The sequence below is a fragment of the Kogia breviceps genome, chromosome 8 (assembly GCF_026419965.1).
Source record: "Kogia breviceps isolate mKogBre1 chromosome 8, mKogBre1 haplotype 1, whole genome shotgun sequence".
Taxonomy (NCBI): domain Eukaryota; kingdom Metazoa; phylum Chordata; class Mammalia; order Artiodactyla; family Physeteridae; genus Kogia; species Kogia breviceps.
The window spans coordinates 35,885,170-35,901,929 of record NC_081317.1 but is presented as its reverse complement, the minus strand read 5'-3'; the positions used below and the strand labels follow the sequence as shown (position 1 = coordinate 35,901,929).

General features: G+C 43.6%; 1 long non-coding RNA gene across 1 annotated transcript; it reads right to left on the bottom strand.

The window, feature by feature from the left end:
* Positions 1–251: 251 nt before the first annotated feature.
* Positions 252–6,780, bottom strand: LOC136794756 (uncharacterized). The gene is made up of 4 exons (XR_010841930.1): positions 6,710–6,780; positions 4,844–5,009; positions 3,538–3,659; positions 252–3,418 (listed from the first exon to the last, which is right to left on the bottom strand). It is a non-coding gene; the product is annotated as an uncharacterized lncRNA (long non-coding RNA).
* Between the last annotated feature and the right edge of the window lie 9,980 nt (positions 6,781–16,760).

Genomic DNA, 16,760 nt, shown 5'->3' with positions numbered 1-16,760 from the left:
GAGAAGTTCCGGCTTCCGGCACATCAGCAGCCCCTCACTGTGGAGCATGGATGGTGAGGACCCAGTCTGAAAAGTGCTGAGGCCAACTTGCCTACGTCTTTGCACAGAGGTGCTAGAGCTGGGCCAGATGCAGCAAAGGCAGAGGCTTCCATAGAGCAGAGCTCAAAAATCCAAAAGTGCACACTTAAGAACGGACACAGCAGGCATGGTAGGACCTTAGAAGCTCACATGGGAAAATGAGGTGGACTTCTGAGAGAACATTTTATTTCTTCACAATTAGAGCAATACAAAAGGTAGCTGAGAAAGATGTGTCCCTGTCACATAAACCAGAGCTCGGCAAAAAGTTCCTGTAAAGGGCCAGGTAGCAAATGACTTTGGCTTTGTGGGCCGTATGGTCTCTGTTGCAGCTATTTGCATTAAAGTCCCAAAGAGGCCACAGGTAATATATAAACAAGTCAGTGTGACTGTGTTGCAATAAAACTTTATTTACAAATATAAGGAGCCACCTAGATTTGGTCCATAGGTCACAGTTTGCTGACCCCTCCTGTAACCTTCTAAAACATAAGTTCCTTTTTGTACTGGTTTCAGGAATTAATTTAAGAAGCCCGTGTGTGGCACTATGCTATACTGACTTCAGATTGACCTTAAGCATTCATTTCTGAGCTAATATGAGCCTCTTGGATGCCAGTTTCCTCACTGGGGATGTCAGGATCTTACTGAGACATGTGACCTGCAGGGCACATCTCACATGATGTGTTCTTTCTGCAAATTCACTTATTCATGTAATGAAGTTATATTTGAAGCATACTCACATATAACCTAGATCTGAGCATCTGAACTCACATGAATTTTGTGACCTAATTTACAAGAAGGGTATGGTAAGGAACAAAGCAAAACAGTTTTTCAAAGAAATAAATGAAAACTTTGCCAAAGATATGGGAGACTATAGTAAAATGATAAACAGATTCAAAATCCATGCCATGTGAAAGACCCAAAACTGAAGAACTTGAACCTTGCCTGTGCTCCCCCTTCTTTCCCCAGAGAAGATATGAGATGGGCTCACTTATTATTCTCTTCTTTAAAATGAAGATGCATTCATTTTTCTATAAATATTCATTCAATACAGATCAAAAACAGCAAAAATAGCTTAAACAAAATGGAAGTTTATTTCTCTCATATTGAAGGAGACTGAAATTTGACAAGCCAAGGCTGGTATGGAAGTTATTTTGCTATCACCAGGGACCCAGGCTCCTTTCTTTCTGTTGCAACTTTCTAAGCCTGTGGCTTCCACCTCATGGGCCAAGGTGGCTACCCAAACTTCAGCCGTCACATCTCCATTTCAGTCAGCAAAAAGGAAGATGGAAGTGGAAGGGTAAAAGTCACTGACCAGAACTTAGTTACCTGGCCACATCTAGCCACAGGGGAGAGTGGGAAATGTAGACATTTTAGGTGGGTAAAAATGTGCCTAGATAAAAGTTGGGGTTCTTTTTTAAATTAGAGGATGATGGATATTGAGAAGCATCCATCCACAGAGGGGAGACAGGTATTAACCTAATAATGATGAAAAAGTATAAATGATTAGCTGTGAGAAGAGCTATGAAAGAGATAAAGAACGACAGGAATGGATGAAATCTGTGTTTGAGAGAGCGGGAAGTGTTTAAAAAATTCTACTCTTAAAAAGTTACTCTCAGCCGGAACCTAATTGATGGGTAGGTGTCATCCAAGCATAGAAATAGGAGGAAGAGCCTTCCCAGTAGAAAGCACAGCATATGTAAATCCATGCATCCAGGAGAGCTTGGCTCTGCCATGGTCCAGCAACTGAATACAGGTCAGCATTGTCGGCCTGGAGTGTGGGCAGGGGAGAGAGGCCCATGGCTGAGCTGGGAAGGTGGGGAGGACCCAGATTATCAGGCGCTTTAGGAGTCATATTGAAAACTGTGAGTTTTGTTTTAGGTACAACGGAAAGCTATTAAAAGATTCTAAGTGGATGGCTGGCTCCATCTGATTTATGTTTCAGAAAGATCCTTCTGGCTGCCTGCTGCATGGGGAAGGCTGGTTTGGGGCCAGAAGGGAAGCAGGGAGAGAAGGTTCCCAGTGCAGGAGGCAGATGGTGGACGGGGACAGACGGTGGAGGTAGAACGGAGGGGTCTTGGTAAGGACTGGGTGTTGGGGACGGTCAGAGGGGTGCATTCTGGGTACAACAGTTAATGCCGAGCACCGCTGGCCAAGAAGACCCTGTTCTTGGGGGCGTTATTAGCCATCAGAGCCTCAGCCCTTAGGGGACAAGGGGTTCTGGCTGCTAATGAGGTTTCAATCTTCCTGTCTGGAATCAAAGTGAAGAATCACAAAACAATAAGATGGGTTTCTCCAGCCAGGTTTTTTTTAGCATTTGTTCCTTAATCACGTTAGCAAGGGTCCACGCCCTTTGATCTGGTTGGCTCAGAGCCACCAGGGCAAGACTGGAAATGACAGAGTGAAGGGAATGGAGTTGTTACGATGTGAAGAGAGGAGATTCATTCCTCAGGTTCACACCCACCTCAGGTGGTGTGCTATCTTGGGGTTCAGGTGACGGAACGACTTATTCCAAACCCAGATTACGATTTATAATCAACTGCATCAGCCTCTGAACTTCCAGCCTGGAAGTTTGGGCCCATCCAAGCAGCCTATGTTACTGTTTGGAAATGAAGCTGTTTCTCTGAGTCCCTGACCCACCCCTGATTACAAGAAGTTGGCCTGTGTCTTTGAGGTCATTGCCGGACTCGGGTGAAAATTACAAGCTTAAGACAGAAACAAACTGTCACTTCCTTGTAAATCAAACAACACTGATGGAGTAAACCACAAGTTCAAAGGTCAGCACTGACATTACCAAAATGTTTTCTTTGCTCTATATTTTAATCATGCAAGTATAACTGGAGATGAATAATAAACACACTGTAGTTAAGAGCTTTGTTTTTAGAGAGTTCTGGACAGATGAAATGAGTAACCCCATCATATTCATTGCAAGCCTTGTCAAGAATTGCTCTTTGGGGCAAAAGTGCTAAAGAACGTGAACTGAAGCACATTGTACAGATGGAACATGTGAAAAGTGCAGATCTGTTATTGATATCCTCTCATCACCCCTGGTCAACATGCACAACTAGATTTATCTTCTTGCAACAGACATACGAAAATATCACATTCCTTTACCATCGAAATGTTGCAGTAGCATTAACAGAACTCCTTGGGGGCCTGGTTATCTTGGTAGAGGAATTACTGACACCCAACTCTGTGCTCAAGGCTGCAGGGATGTAATTATCCCATGATAACCCGGCATACTTTGTTCTCTGGATGTCTCTCATCTATGGCGCATTTTCTGGATGCCTTCCTCTTCCATTAAAGCATTTATGTCCATAGAAGTGCTTTAGAAGTCACCGGGGCTCTAAAAATTAAAGGGAATGAATTTAAAACCACAACTATTTTACCTACTTCTTGAAAACAAAAAATAAAAGCTGACATCTGGTAAGTAAGAAACTTCCCCTGGAACCCAAGTAACTTAACTTTTATTTTCTCATCATGAAAGGGACGGATCTCCATTGGTGGCCTTTCTTATTTACACCACACACATGGCGATGGCTCCGACATCCAGTTCCTTTAGTATAAACAGAAAGGATGGCCTTTTTCTGTGGAAGTTAATGAATTGAAAAACAAAGCTGTTCTGTATACCCACTCCTTCCAAATGAATAAAAGAACTACAGTGTTCTGAGACTTGGGCAAAACAGTTGCATTCAAATTAATTTTGCCCCTTCTACTCTCCCCTTCCCCACTTCCCACCACCCCACCCCCACCCCACCCCCGTTTTAAGGAGAAAAAGAACCATTTAATCACCTTATAAGGGCAGAGAGCATTAAGGGAATAGAGCAAGTCATGAGGCCCAGATCTTATTCTTGGCTCAGACAGGGGCTCGCTGGGCGATCCCAGGCCATCCCTCAACCACGAGCCTCTGTTGATGCAGCTGTAATATGGGGACACAGATGCATGTGTGTGGTGCTGATGTGGGGCCTGGGGGAGAGGTCCAAAGCTAAATAAATGTGCGGTCCATTTTGCTGGTTGTATGCCGTTTGCAATTTGAAATGGCTGTCTGCCGCTCAGGAATTGCAAAGTAACCTGGCGGGTCTTAGATAGATAACTGGTATATAGATGAATAAAAAAAAGAAAGAAAAGAAAAAAGCCCTAGGTTGTCCCCGATCTCTTGGAATTAGATTGCCAGGGCAAAAAGTGCTGCTAGTATCTGACTTTATAAAGAGCTCATCACAAATGTTGGACGTTTCTTATCAGTAAAGTATGGTTCACAGTTTTCCTCTGAAAAATCTGCGTGATGTTTCCTATAGTGTATTTGAAGAATAAAGGAGAAAAGGAGTAAGCGTGTTCAAGTTCCAGCAGGCAGCACCTGGGATCCCCTCTTATGGTGGAGATCCAGTCAAACTCTGCACCCATGCAGGGGCCTCCAGGATTTTGCCCCTTCCTCTGGGATTTGGTCGCGTTCACCCACAAAAGTCACTTGCAGTTCCCTTTTGCAGGCTTCCTTGTGAGCTCAGCAGAGAGAACAGAACCCAGCTGAGGCCACCTTCTACAAACAAACATGCTGCTCTTTCCTTCTTTTGAAGCCCAGCAGACCTGCCTTTTCATGGCTTTCCCTGCTGCCCCAAAGCTTCCCCCAGCCCCGCTCCTCCATGGCTGCCCAGACCTCAGCTCATTATTCAGCAACTCATAATAAATGGTCTTGCAGGAACAGTGGAAAAGATTTGCATTCAGTAGCCCGGAGCCTAAAGCTGAGAAAGGAAACCCGAGAGTTTGTCTTACTTACTGCTGTTGTGGTGGGTGTCTTTGAACTTGGGTTGGATTAATCATCACCTGATTGCAGGATACTTGGAAATCATGAGTGTTAATGAAGCTTCAGACTGAAGCAAGGTTGTGGAATGAAGGCCTCAGCCCATCCTTCTCTACTCCTCCTTCAGACACTTCCCTTAACTCTGTCCAAAGAGGATTCTTATTCACAAGAGACACAGAGAAGTTCACATTTGATCGGCTTCCAAACATCCCTTTAAAAAGTTCTATGCTTCTCTACATATGCACTTCAGGTGTGCTGGTACTGGGTCATTTTTGCACACCATACCTTCTTTTTCTTGCCCTCCTCTCCTGCTTCAGTCACGTCCAGAGTGAAACAAGAAATTGGCCATGTTCCCTTTAAAACCTCTCCCCCACACCCCCACACCCCTGCCTGCAAATGGGGTCCAAATTTCTTTGCACTGCCTAGGAGGCCCTTCTTGATCTGGCTGTGACCCAATTTCATCTCCTCCCTCTCCTCACTCCACCTCTCCCCCTACCTCTTTCCAAACAGCTGCAGGTCTGGGAACACACTGTTCCTTTTCCTGCAGTGCATTGTCTTCCTTTCCACCCTCCTATTTTTCTGGTGAACTCCTATGCATCCTTCAAGACCCAGTTCAAATGTGATATATTAAAGCTTGAGGCTACTCCCACCTCTGTCTGCAGGCACAGTTAATGGCTCTTTCCTCTGAGCTATCACTGCCCCTTTGAGAGTTTCTCTTCCAGACGAAGTATCACATTGTAGGGGAACTACTGCTTACATGCCCATTTCTCTCCCTAAACCATACATTCCTTATGGTCAGGGTTAAGATCTTATTCATCTTTATGATACTAGTTCCTAGATCAAGGCCAACAGATGCTCAATAACAGGCCAAGAATACATGTATTCAACTCTAGGGTCTGAAAAATATATTTCTTTGCTTTAGATTCTAAAGATATCTAGAAATTGAAATCAACAATACCTTAGATAAGTTTTCTGAATTTTGGAGGATAGGTATTAATGTAAGCTCCCCTTTAGAACTACTGCAAAGATGAAGACACACCTTAGTGTACAGAGCTCCAGGTAAATGAAAAAGTCCTGTTTTAGATAGACTGTATTAGGAGAGAGGTTCACATATACTAACCTGAGTAGTAATAACAGTTCAGCTTTGAGCAGCTTTCCTGCTCACTGCTCCCTATGCATGTGCACTGGGCTCCTCCAACAACTTTTCAAGGTGGGCATTAGCATTATTATTCCAATTTCACAGATGGGGGAACTGAAAATGAGGTAAGTTGCAAGGTCATGCAGCTGGTAAAAAGAATATGAACCTGGAGGGCTGATGCTGAAGCCGCTCTGTTCCACAACTGCCCACTGTCCCCACCACTGCCCACTGGCCCCCCTCCTACTGCCACCTAATGAGTAAGGGGAGTCTGGTGGGTTGTGAAAGTAATGCAAAAAACAATTTTAGGAAACACTTACCATGCGTTAACCATTGTTCTATGTATTAACTCATTTAATACTGACAATGACCTTGAGAGAGGGGTACAATTATTATCCTCATTTTACAGATGAGAAAACAGAGACAGAGAAGCTAGCTGTTTGCCCAGAGGCCACATAGCTAATAAGTGGCAAATCTGGGATAGAAACCCAGACAGGCTGGCTCCGGAGACCTTGCTCTTAATGACCCTGCTGGGCAATCTCCCAGGAACCCTGGGACGAGGATAGCTGTTCAGACAGGATCCAAAGCTGTGGAAGCACAAAGAATTGGGGGTTCTCAGGGACCATCCCCAGGGCCCACCAGAAAGCCCAGTAGCTCCTCTCAAGCTACTCTAAAGAAAACCTCTAGGTAAAAAAACATGCTCTTACCATGCAAACACAGGCTTCCCGACGTGCAGTCCAAAGGACCACCCCTGCTTCTTCTGGACAGACATTCTGTGATACTCAGAAGGCTGTGTTCTGGAGGGTTCTGCTATTACCCGGCTCAGTGGAGTCACTCTATTTCCTCCAGTTTCCCACACGCACATCCTCTTCCCCTAGTATACAAAGCTTCCCTCTCCCTCCTAGCATCTGCTTATCACAGCCCCAAATTTCCTTGTAACCTCAACTTGGCAGGACCCCTGGTGGCCCCCTTTACATGTCAACTTGATTCTGTCTGATGAATCTCTGTTCACCTCTCCACTTCAAGCGCAGCCACTAATCACTTTATTGTTCTCAACTTTTCCTAGTTCACTTTTTGGAAGGAAGACACTGATAGGTCTGGACAGTCTTTTCAAAGTAGGATGGCACAGATTGCTGGTCAACCTGTGAACTTATTGGCCTTGGCCTAGGTATGAGGACTTGAGCCAGCTTTGGGGAGACAGATGGAGACAAGAGGGTAGGGTGCAGGGCAGAGACACGTGGGGAAAGAAATGGCCATGCAAGCCTGCCTCTTCCCTTCGAAGAAGCTACAAATATGGCAGCCATTGGGATGGATACGGTGGGTAAAATACCATGGAGTATGAACAGTCTCTGTTCCACATCATAAGTGACTCACTCCAGATCCAAGAAATGTTACTCTACAACTAGAGGCAGAAGGGTGCTCCTATTGCTTAATATCTGTAAAACTGACAGATTCAGTCAGGTCTCAGCAGAAAATGGATGGCACAGGCAAACAGTAGAGGGAGTCTGGTGAAGGAATTATTTACAAAGCTGTGAGTGGGCAGGATGAAGGGAAGCCAACAAAGGATGGTGACACGTTGGAGAGCCATGACCATCTCTAGGCCTAAAGGGCAGGGCAGGGAGGGGTCACTGAGTCCCAGAGATAGCTGTAACCATCACTGTAGCTGTGTCTGCAGGAGACGGCCACCCAACAGCCCTATGGCTTTCAGGAAAGGAATGCAGTCTCTGCCCACCTGTGACTCAGAAGGAAAGGAGCCAGGAAAATCAACCCCCTCCCTCTCCTCCTGCCCTTTGATCTACTGCCAGGGCCTCTTTCTAGCTGTACCACGCTGGAGCCAGAGGGCAAAAAGGCCGATGTGAAGATTCTGTAGAGTCTCCTAGGGCACGGAGAATGGTGGAGAAGGATGGAGAGTGACGCAGGAGGGGCGGGAGAAGACACTCAGTACCCTGACTTCCTTGTCCTAAGGCCTTTGTTGTCCCGAGTTAACCTCACTGACTTGGTGCCCGAGAAAGTAGCATATTCCCTGCTTATTACATTTCACATATTTTCAAGGAAATCAGACTGTTAGAGTACCATATCCTGAGATTCAAGTATGTTTTCCTGGGATCTCATGAGGATTTCCACTTCAATGGACAGTAGCTGAATATTCCCATAACATCAAAAAGGAACAGATGTTGGAGAAAGTGGGACACGACAGACCTCCAAGGACTCATCGTTCAGCTGAGGGCATGTAGCAGGGATGACAGTGTGGCCTCCCCAGCCAGAGGCAGGTAGGCATGTCCACACTCAGGGGAAGGCAGGATATGATTACTGACAGCCAGGAATCAAATGCACGTTCTCCAGAACATAAGGTTCAATTGAGGAGAGAAATGGGAAGATAGAAAATGCTGAAAGGGATTTATTCTGAATTTATTAAGGTTAAGTTTCTGCCATGTGGTGGAATGGGGGCTTCAAACAGAAATAAACCTTAATTTGTAAAACAACAAACACAACTTTTTTTTTTTTTGCACACTTGCCTCTGGGAGTGGCATATTCTATACCCACAGCAAATTCTATTGTTGCTGTTTCGGGTAGACGATAGCGCTTCAATCCAGAACTACAGTATAACTTTGGTCCTTCCCATATCTGCATTTCCTTTAGGATAGAACTGTTCCCAGAGGAGGAGTTTGTCCTGAGTTAAAAGGTGTTAATTGATGTAGTGTTCAAGTCTATAAAAAGTTGATGATAGAATAAGATATGGCACTCAGGGAAAGTTGCTTCATTATTTCATCTTTGAAGGCCCAAATGAAGGCATGTTTAGATAAAAAATACCTCCCAGGGAGTTAAAAATGTACTGGCCTCAAGTATATCTCTTTCCCATCACTCATGCATGTTCACACAAAGAGGAAACCACTAAGGGATGCTTGATGTTTAGTTGTTCTAGAAGTTGGTGGGAGGCAGGAGGGTTGAAGGTCCTGGCATGTGCCTCTAATTTATTTCCTTCTACTTTCCCAAGAGTGGGAGAAAAAATATTTGTGAACTTTGTGTTATTAAAAAGTTCATGCTGTCTGCTTAGCTCTTACCTGTAATCCTTTCATTTCTCTAGACCAAGAATGAGCCTCAGTCTCCAGATTAATTCACTTAGCAGATTCTGATTTTGTGTGATTCACAAGAAGGTATGAGTAATTTCTTTTTCAGAAAGGCTCTTTTAACATTCTGCTGTGTCTTTTATGTCTTCCTCCTGCTGCATTAGCCACTCCACTCATGATAGCCCAAGGGCAAAGGCACATTTTGAAATGGCCTTTCCACTTCCCAAGCACATGCTTGCATGCTCTCTCTCTCCCTCTTAATCTTTCTGTCTCTTCCCAACACACAATTAATACTTAACAAGCTATGGCTGGTGTTTTCTTAACAACTGAGGACTCCAAGCCTTTGTCACCTACTTAAGGTTAATGGTGATTGGACACATGACAGTCCTCCTGGCTAATAACCTCACTTTTGGCAGCTAAGCATTCCTCTTCTAATCTCAAGAAATTAAGATACTCTCCTTTCTTCAGTTATCCTTGGGCAGTAATTTTCACACTGTAGGTCCTGAAATCAATGCAATGGGTCATGACCAGAATTTTTTTAAAACTTAGTGAATTAGAATAGAATTTAAAATATCAGACTAAGCTGCATACATTAAAACAAATATGAGAACATTGTTTTAGCTATGTCTGTTTGTATATGCTTTTGTTGGCTTGCATTGTAAAATGTATTTCCTATTGTGGTTCACTGCAAAGTTCTGAAGTCACTGAATTAGATTATTGAAGAGCAAAGTCTTCAATTCACAGCCAAATTTTTGAAGCCTTGGCCTCGCGGCCTGGTGTCCAGGTGCTCTGCTGGACTTCAGCGTCCTTGCCTATCTCCATGTATCCAATTTCTCAAAAACATTTCCATTCCTAATTCTATGCCCCCAAGTGCTGCTCTCCTTCTGCCAGACCACCCTTCCTCCAACTGAGATTCCAGGCCTCAGAAAAGATATTACCTAGAGAGCCACTATGGTCCCTTCTGGAGTAGACTTTGCATTCTTATGTCTAGGAAACTTGCAGAGGTGGACCTGGGATCCATCTCACAGAAAGACTTTTGTTCTTTCCTTTTCTTTCTGGCATACCCTCTCATACCTCCAGTCCTAGACCCACCAAACCACGGCTAGGGAATCTATAAAATGGCAGGTGCGAGGGGATTATTACTGGGGTCCTGGGCCAGAGAACTCTCCAGAGAATCATTATAATCTTGTCTGTTCTGTACATTCTTAGATAACAGTCTACTGACTTTTTAAAAAATAGATCTTTATTGGAGTATAATTGCTTCACAATACTGTGTTAGTTTCTGTTGTATACCATAGTGAATCAGCCATATGCATACGTATGTCCCCGTATCCCCTCCCTCTTGGGCCTCCCTCCCACCCCCCCATCCCACTCCTCTAGGTGGTCGCAGAGCACCGAGCTGATCTCCCTGTGTTATGCTGCTGCTTCCCTCTAGCTAACTATTTTACATTCAGTAGTGTATGCGTGTCGATGCTACTCTCACTTCACCCCAGCTTCCCCCTCCCACTCCGTTCTGAGTCTATAAGTGTCTCCTTTCCTGTGGTATATCAGCCTAGTGCCTGCCTCCTGGTATAGTGCCTGACAGAAAAATAGTGGCTCAGTAAATGTTTGTTGAGAGAATATATGATTATTTGGTGGAATTTTGTTGAGTCACTGATCTTTTAAATTTAAGTTTAAATTCTTTCTTGGGTTGAAATGATGGGATTTCAAGCACTTTTTAAAAAGTCAAGTCCATCATTTCAACCCAAGAAAGAATTTAAACTTAAATTTAAAAGATCAGTGACTCAACAAAATTCCACCAAATAATCATATATTCTCTCAACAAACATTTACTGAGCCACTATTTTTCTGTCAGGCACTATACCAGGAGGCAGGCACTAGGCTGGGAATACCACAGGAAAGGAAACACTTATAGACTCAGAACCCTGACTCTAGGGCAAGAGATAGCTACCCTGAAAAATAATTACCATATGACACTTATTTTCATAGATGTGAGAATAAAATGCTGTAGCTTCTCAGGGCAAGGAAATGTCACTTGACCTGGGGAAAGATGGGGAAGGTTTTACAAAGGAGGGGATGCCTGAGCTGAGTCTTGAGGACCTGAGGGCATGGAGCTGGCTTGAGAGAAGGCTCTAAAGTAGACTAGGGCTGGATTATAAAGAGCTTCATATTCCAGATTTAAGAGGATGGATTTTTCTGAAGGGCAACAGGGAGCCAGTAATAGTTTAAAAGCATTTGATTGATATGATTCAATTTATAAACAAAAATGTTTAATCCATTTCTGTTTGAGATAACAAAACATTAGGGAAAAAATCAACTGATCGTAATTAGAGGGTATGTTTAGTAAATCACTGAGTATCTATACAATAAAATAATGTCTACAAGTACCTGGATACCCCTTTTACCATTATTGTTCTGAAGCAATTTCAGGAACTGAGGGCAAAAGTTCAAATATTATAACAAAAGATTCTCCAATTGTTCTTGTCTCTTAGGAAATTCCAAGAGTTTTAGGAGCTGTGAGCCAGGAATGGGACAAAGACCCAATATGTATTTCTTATTATAAATCACAATATCACAGTGCTGCAAACGAGCTTCTATGTGTGTGAGTGTGTATGAGTTTGTGTGTGTGTGTTTCCTAATAATTAACATGATTCTGAGGTTCACGTTTATTTGTTCACCTCTCTATGTGGACTGTTTGATTTTTTCCCTTATAGCCAACTCTAGGTGGATTTGTGCAATTTCTAGAATGATAAGAAAGTGTGAATTCATGGAATTTGTTCAGTCTTTCAGATATTTACAAATTAAAGTCAAAAGTCAGCCTTGTTACCCATGAAATCTGCTTCTATATTTACAGGGGGTTTTTGCCTGCTAAATCCTTTTATCATTTCATGGCAATTCATCTCTATCCACTGGGCTGCATTTTAATGCTTCTATTGCTAATTAGCACAAATGGTAGTCATTCTAGCTTTTGGTCTGTATCCTAGAAGAAGATTTTGCCATTGTCCACAGTAAATGAAGTGATGTTTTCTCCTTTCATTGGCCATGAAAAGAAAATATATGTTGTTTCTAATAAAACAGATGTTGAAGCTATATAATTGAAAATGCTTGTAGCAATTTAGGAAGTATATTACATAAAAAAGTTTTTAGCTCTGGTTACAAAATGATCTTAAATTGAGTCTATAGGGGCCAAAAATGTCAACAATTCCTTGGATCTACAAAAACTCGCTCTGGTCTTGAGAAACCTCCTTGGCTGTAGGTTGAAACTGGCCGCTGAATGAACCAAACCTTCCCAAAGGCTATAGGTATCCCAGGGGGCGCTCACTTTGGGCTTTTGCATTACTGTGACTATCACGTTTGATCTGATGCTTTTGGTGTCTCACTGGTAACTGGCATCCCCTTTGCACTCAGCTTTCTCCACTGCACCAACTGCACCTGTGGCTCTGCCTGCGGGTTTTCTCAGCTGCAAGAAAGTGCTCTTTGTGCATTGCAACCCATGTGATGTCCCCTAGGTTAACATGAATTTCTTGGTCTATCAAACATACAGGTGACTTTAAATTCCATGTCAATTAGTAGAAGAACCTCATAATTATAGCTAGTTTCAGATCCCCGCAGCTAACAGAGCTGAATTAGGTGAACATGAAAAAGAACACCCAATGTTCACAACCAAGACAGGTCTCGGACATGACCCCCTGAACTCTTGTCTCCTCCCCGCCAAATCTCTGCTCCCCCTGGAGCTTTTCCATCCCAGTAAAGAGCAACCCAACGCTCATTGTGCAGCTCCACCCTGGGTATCTCTCTTGACTCCTTTCCTTCACACTCTGTGGGATTTATCACTGAGTCCTGCTGCATCCATCATCAAAATGCATCAGCAGTCCAACCACTTCTCATCACCTCCTCTGCTGAACTCTGGTCGAAGTCACCATCATCTCTACTTGGATCATTGCAAGAGCCTCCTACTGGCCTCCCTGCTGGCCCCCTCAGCCCTCTGTGGTCCAAGACAGGCATGAGCACACTTTTTCTGTAAAGAGCCAAATGGTAGATATTTTAGGCTTTGCCAGTTTTACAGTTCCTGTCACAATTATTCAACTTCGCCCTTGTAGCATGTAAATAGCAACAGATAATATACAAGCAAATGGACACTGAAATTTGAATTTCACATAATTTTCACATGCTGCAAAATATTACTCTTTTTTGACTTTTTTCAAATATTTAAAAATATAAAAACCATTCTTATCTCTTAAGCTGTACAAAAACGGGTGGAGGACCAGATGTGTCCCACAGGTTTGCTGACTTCCTGTGATCTAATTATGTAACAACAGCTCAATCTGTACGACCTGCCAGATCATGTCCTTCCTCAGCAAGTAGCCTTCCCTGGGCTTCTCACCTCCCTGAGCTCAACAGGAGACGCCCATCACTGGCACAAGGCCATCGACCCTACTCCTTCTCCAGCGCCCTTCCCTGCCTCTTCCCTTCTTGTCACTTCTCTCCACCCCCTCTTGGTTCTCAGGCACTCTGAGAATGCTCCTACCTCAAAGCTGGGGCACTTTCAGGCCAGCCCTTGAATTCCCTTTCCCTAAGGGTCTGTATGTAGCCCTGCCTCACCTCCCTTGAGTCTCTGCTCAGGTGTCACCTTCTTAAGGTGAGGCCTCCGCCAGCCACTATATTTAAACTAGCACACCAACTCCTATTCCAGGTGGCATCCTTGTCCCCTTCCTTGTTTTGCCTGTGCCCATGGCACTTACCACATTTTGACCTACTGTGTATTTTTCCTGTTTCTTAATTGTCAGATTCCCTGCACCACTCCCCCAAACACTAGAATGAAAGTTCCATGAGGCTAGAGATTTTATGTCCCCCAGAAGAGTGTCTGATATGTAGGCACTCCATGAAGACTTGTTAAATGAATGAATGAATGAGTGGATGAGTGAGTGAATAGTTCCCCTTCTACTATTCTTTGATTGGAAATGAGTACATGCACTGCTGAATGTCTCAGTTTAAACAGCATGGAACTGTTCAGTTCAGCCGGTTGACTCTCCACTGGGCTTCAGACCAGTCTGAGACCTGAAGAAGCACACCGCCGTCTCCTAGGATCTGCTCTTCTGGGTGTGATATTAGTCATGGCGACCGAGAGAAATAAACATCGTCTCACCATTGGTGGTGTATTTGACTCCAAGAACAGGACCAATTATTTAATACTCTCCTCTGCACACTAATATCACTTTCAGTAATAATCATTCCTCATCCAGGTTTTCTTCATTTGTTCTTTAGTTCTAAAACAATAATTTAAAAAGAACAATCAATTTCAATTTAAAGGTATGATTCATGCTCAGTAAATTATTTCATGTATGAAGTAAAATCTACAGTTAATGAAACTACATTACTCCTCACAATTTGTACCAGGAGTTGTAAATTTTAAACACAAAAACTCCAAGAGATCAGCTGGAGTAACGTAATTAAGGTAAAAAGTTCTGGCCCTTCATCTTTATAATCACAGGCTCACCACCGTTTGCTGCAGGTCTGCTGCTTATACGCAGGAATATGGAATAGCGTGGGGGCCACACACGTGAGCTTCTCTGGACAGGATGCTGCCCGAAGGATCGTGAAGGAAAGACGAGGGCTGAGCCCGCGTGTGTTGGAGGTCTGCTGTGTAGGTGGGCGTGCTGCAAAGTGACCTCAGGTACAATATAATGTTATCAAAGGATGAGTGCTAACAATGTGCTGATTTGAAGCTTTCATCTATATTATTAAAGCTCAATGGTAATCACAGCAATAACTTAGAAAGACCTTCCAAATTTCCCTCTTCCCCCTATCCCAGGAGGAGTATTTTATCACTGATTATGTTTAGAATGCTAGCACATGGCAAAAATAAAAAGCCAACCAGAACTGTGGTGGGGTTTATGGTTGTTTTTAATTTCTCTCAAGCAATCTATCCCATTGTGTGCTGGGATGAACCACTCCCACTGCCGCACCCTTGATATGCTACCGCTTATCTTTTCTCCCTGTTTGGGTAAAATCTCTAATCCTCAGTTGTCACAAACAGCTGCCAAAGGCACATAGCATGTTCCTGCGTGCCTCAGCTTCAAACTGCAGTGCTAATCTGTCTAGTAAGAACCGAAAAGGACCTAAGAGAGAATCTACTTAAAACCTTTCATTTTACAACGAAAAATTTTATTTACATGATTTAAAAAAAATTTTCAAATGCTTTCATTTATTTTGTTTCTCAACCAAACCTTTTAAGTGGGCAGGATAAGCATTATTGCTGATTTGGAAGAGGGACATTTGAGGCTCTGGAAGTTAAATGACAAGCCCAAGGTTATACAACCTAGTAAATCCAAAGTCTAGTCTTAAACCCTCAAGGGCCTGTAGGGCCTATTTTGCTTTTTATAATTATGTTGAATTCAAGGCCATTTGTTTACACAACCAGGATTAGAAATCATTACTCTTAGGGAACTCTGAGCTACAATTTCAAAATGCACAGTGTAGCTGTGGAAACTGCAGTTTTTTGCAGGAAGCAGCTAGGTTTGATACATATTTGTGTTTCCAGGGCACATATGGGCACTGGGTACATGTTTGTTTCATGGAGGAATTAAATCTTAGGAGAACCTCAATATCCAGTGTGGACCACTGAACCCTAGTGGGGTTGGTGGTCATGATGGGATGACTTGGAGATCATGTCAACAAAAAGCAGTGTAAAGACCTATGTGCTTTTATTATCTTTTTATTCTTTATAAATTTATTTATTTTGTTTATTTATTTTTTTGGCTGTGTTTGGTCTTCATTGCTGCACGCAGGTTTTCTCTAGTTGTGGCGAGCGGAGGCTACTCTTCGTTGCGGTGCGTGGGCTTCTCGTTGCTGTCGCTTCTCAGGTTGCGTAGCACGGGCTCTAGGCGTGCGGGCTTCAGTAGTTGTGGCACCTGGGCTCAGTAGTTGTGGCTCACAGGCTCTAGAGCGCAGGCTCAGTAGTTGTGGCGCACGGGCTTAATTGTTCCGTCGCATGTGGGCTCTTTCTGGACCAGGGCTCGAACCCGTGTCCTCTGCATTGGCAGGCGGATTCTTAACCAATGGGCCACCAGGGAAGCCCGACCTGTGTGCTTTTAAAGAAGAAAAACCTGAAAACAGCCTCTAAAGTTTTCCGTAATAGTAATAACTGCCATTTTTGAGTACCTTCCACGGACAGGCAGTTTCCCTTCCACACTGTGGAAAACCCTGCCAAGTTGTGATTGGTGTGTACAAACACGTTCTGCCTACAAATGAGGCTGTGTGTGCACTGTTAGGATAACGTCTGGAGGTCAGGATGCTAAGCTAGCTGGGTTGGGTCATGAAGGGGAGAGTGGGGGCCACCAACCATGTGGGTCACAGGATGAGGTGCAGGGCGAAGGTGCCAAGGAAAGTGGTGTGTTTCCTGAAACCCATCGAGAGGAGGAGGAGTATATACAACGGTGCTATCAGGGCAGTGAGCACCTCTGCTCACTGGGTGGGCAGTGACAGGGTGGGCAGTCAAGGGAAGACTATATTAATTATGAAAAATTATTTTTCCATCTTTCCAAATTGTGTGCTCTTTAAAAGTGCTGCCAACCTGTTAATTCTTTTGGATGTGCCACAAAAAGTATAGTCTTCCCAGATGTGCTGCAGATAAAGACAGGTCGAGAATGACCACGTTGGCTATTTCACACATGTAATTTGTAATTCTTAC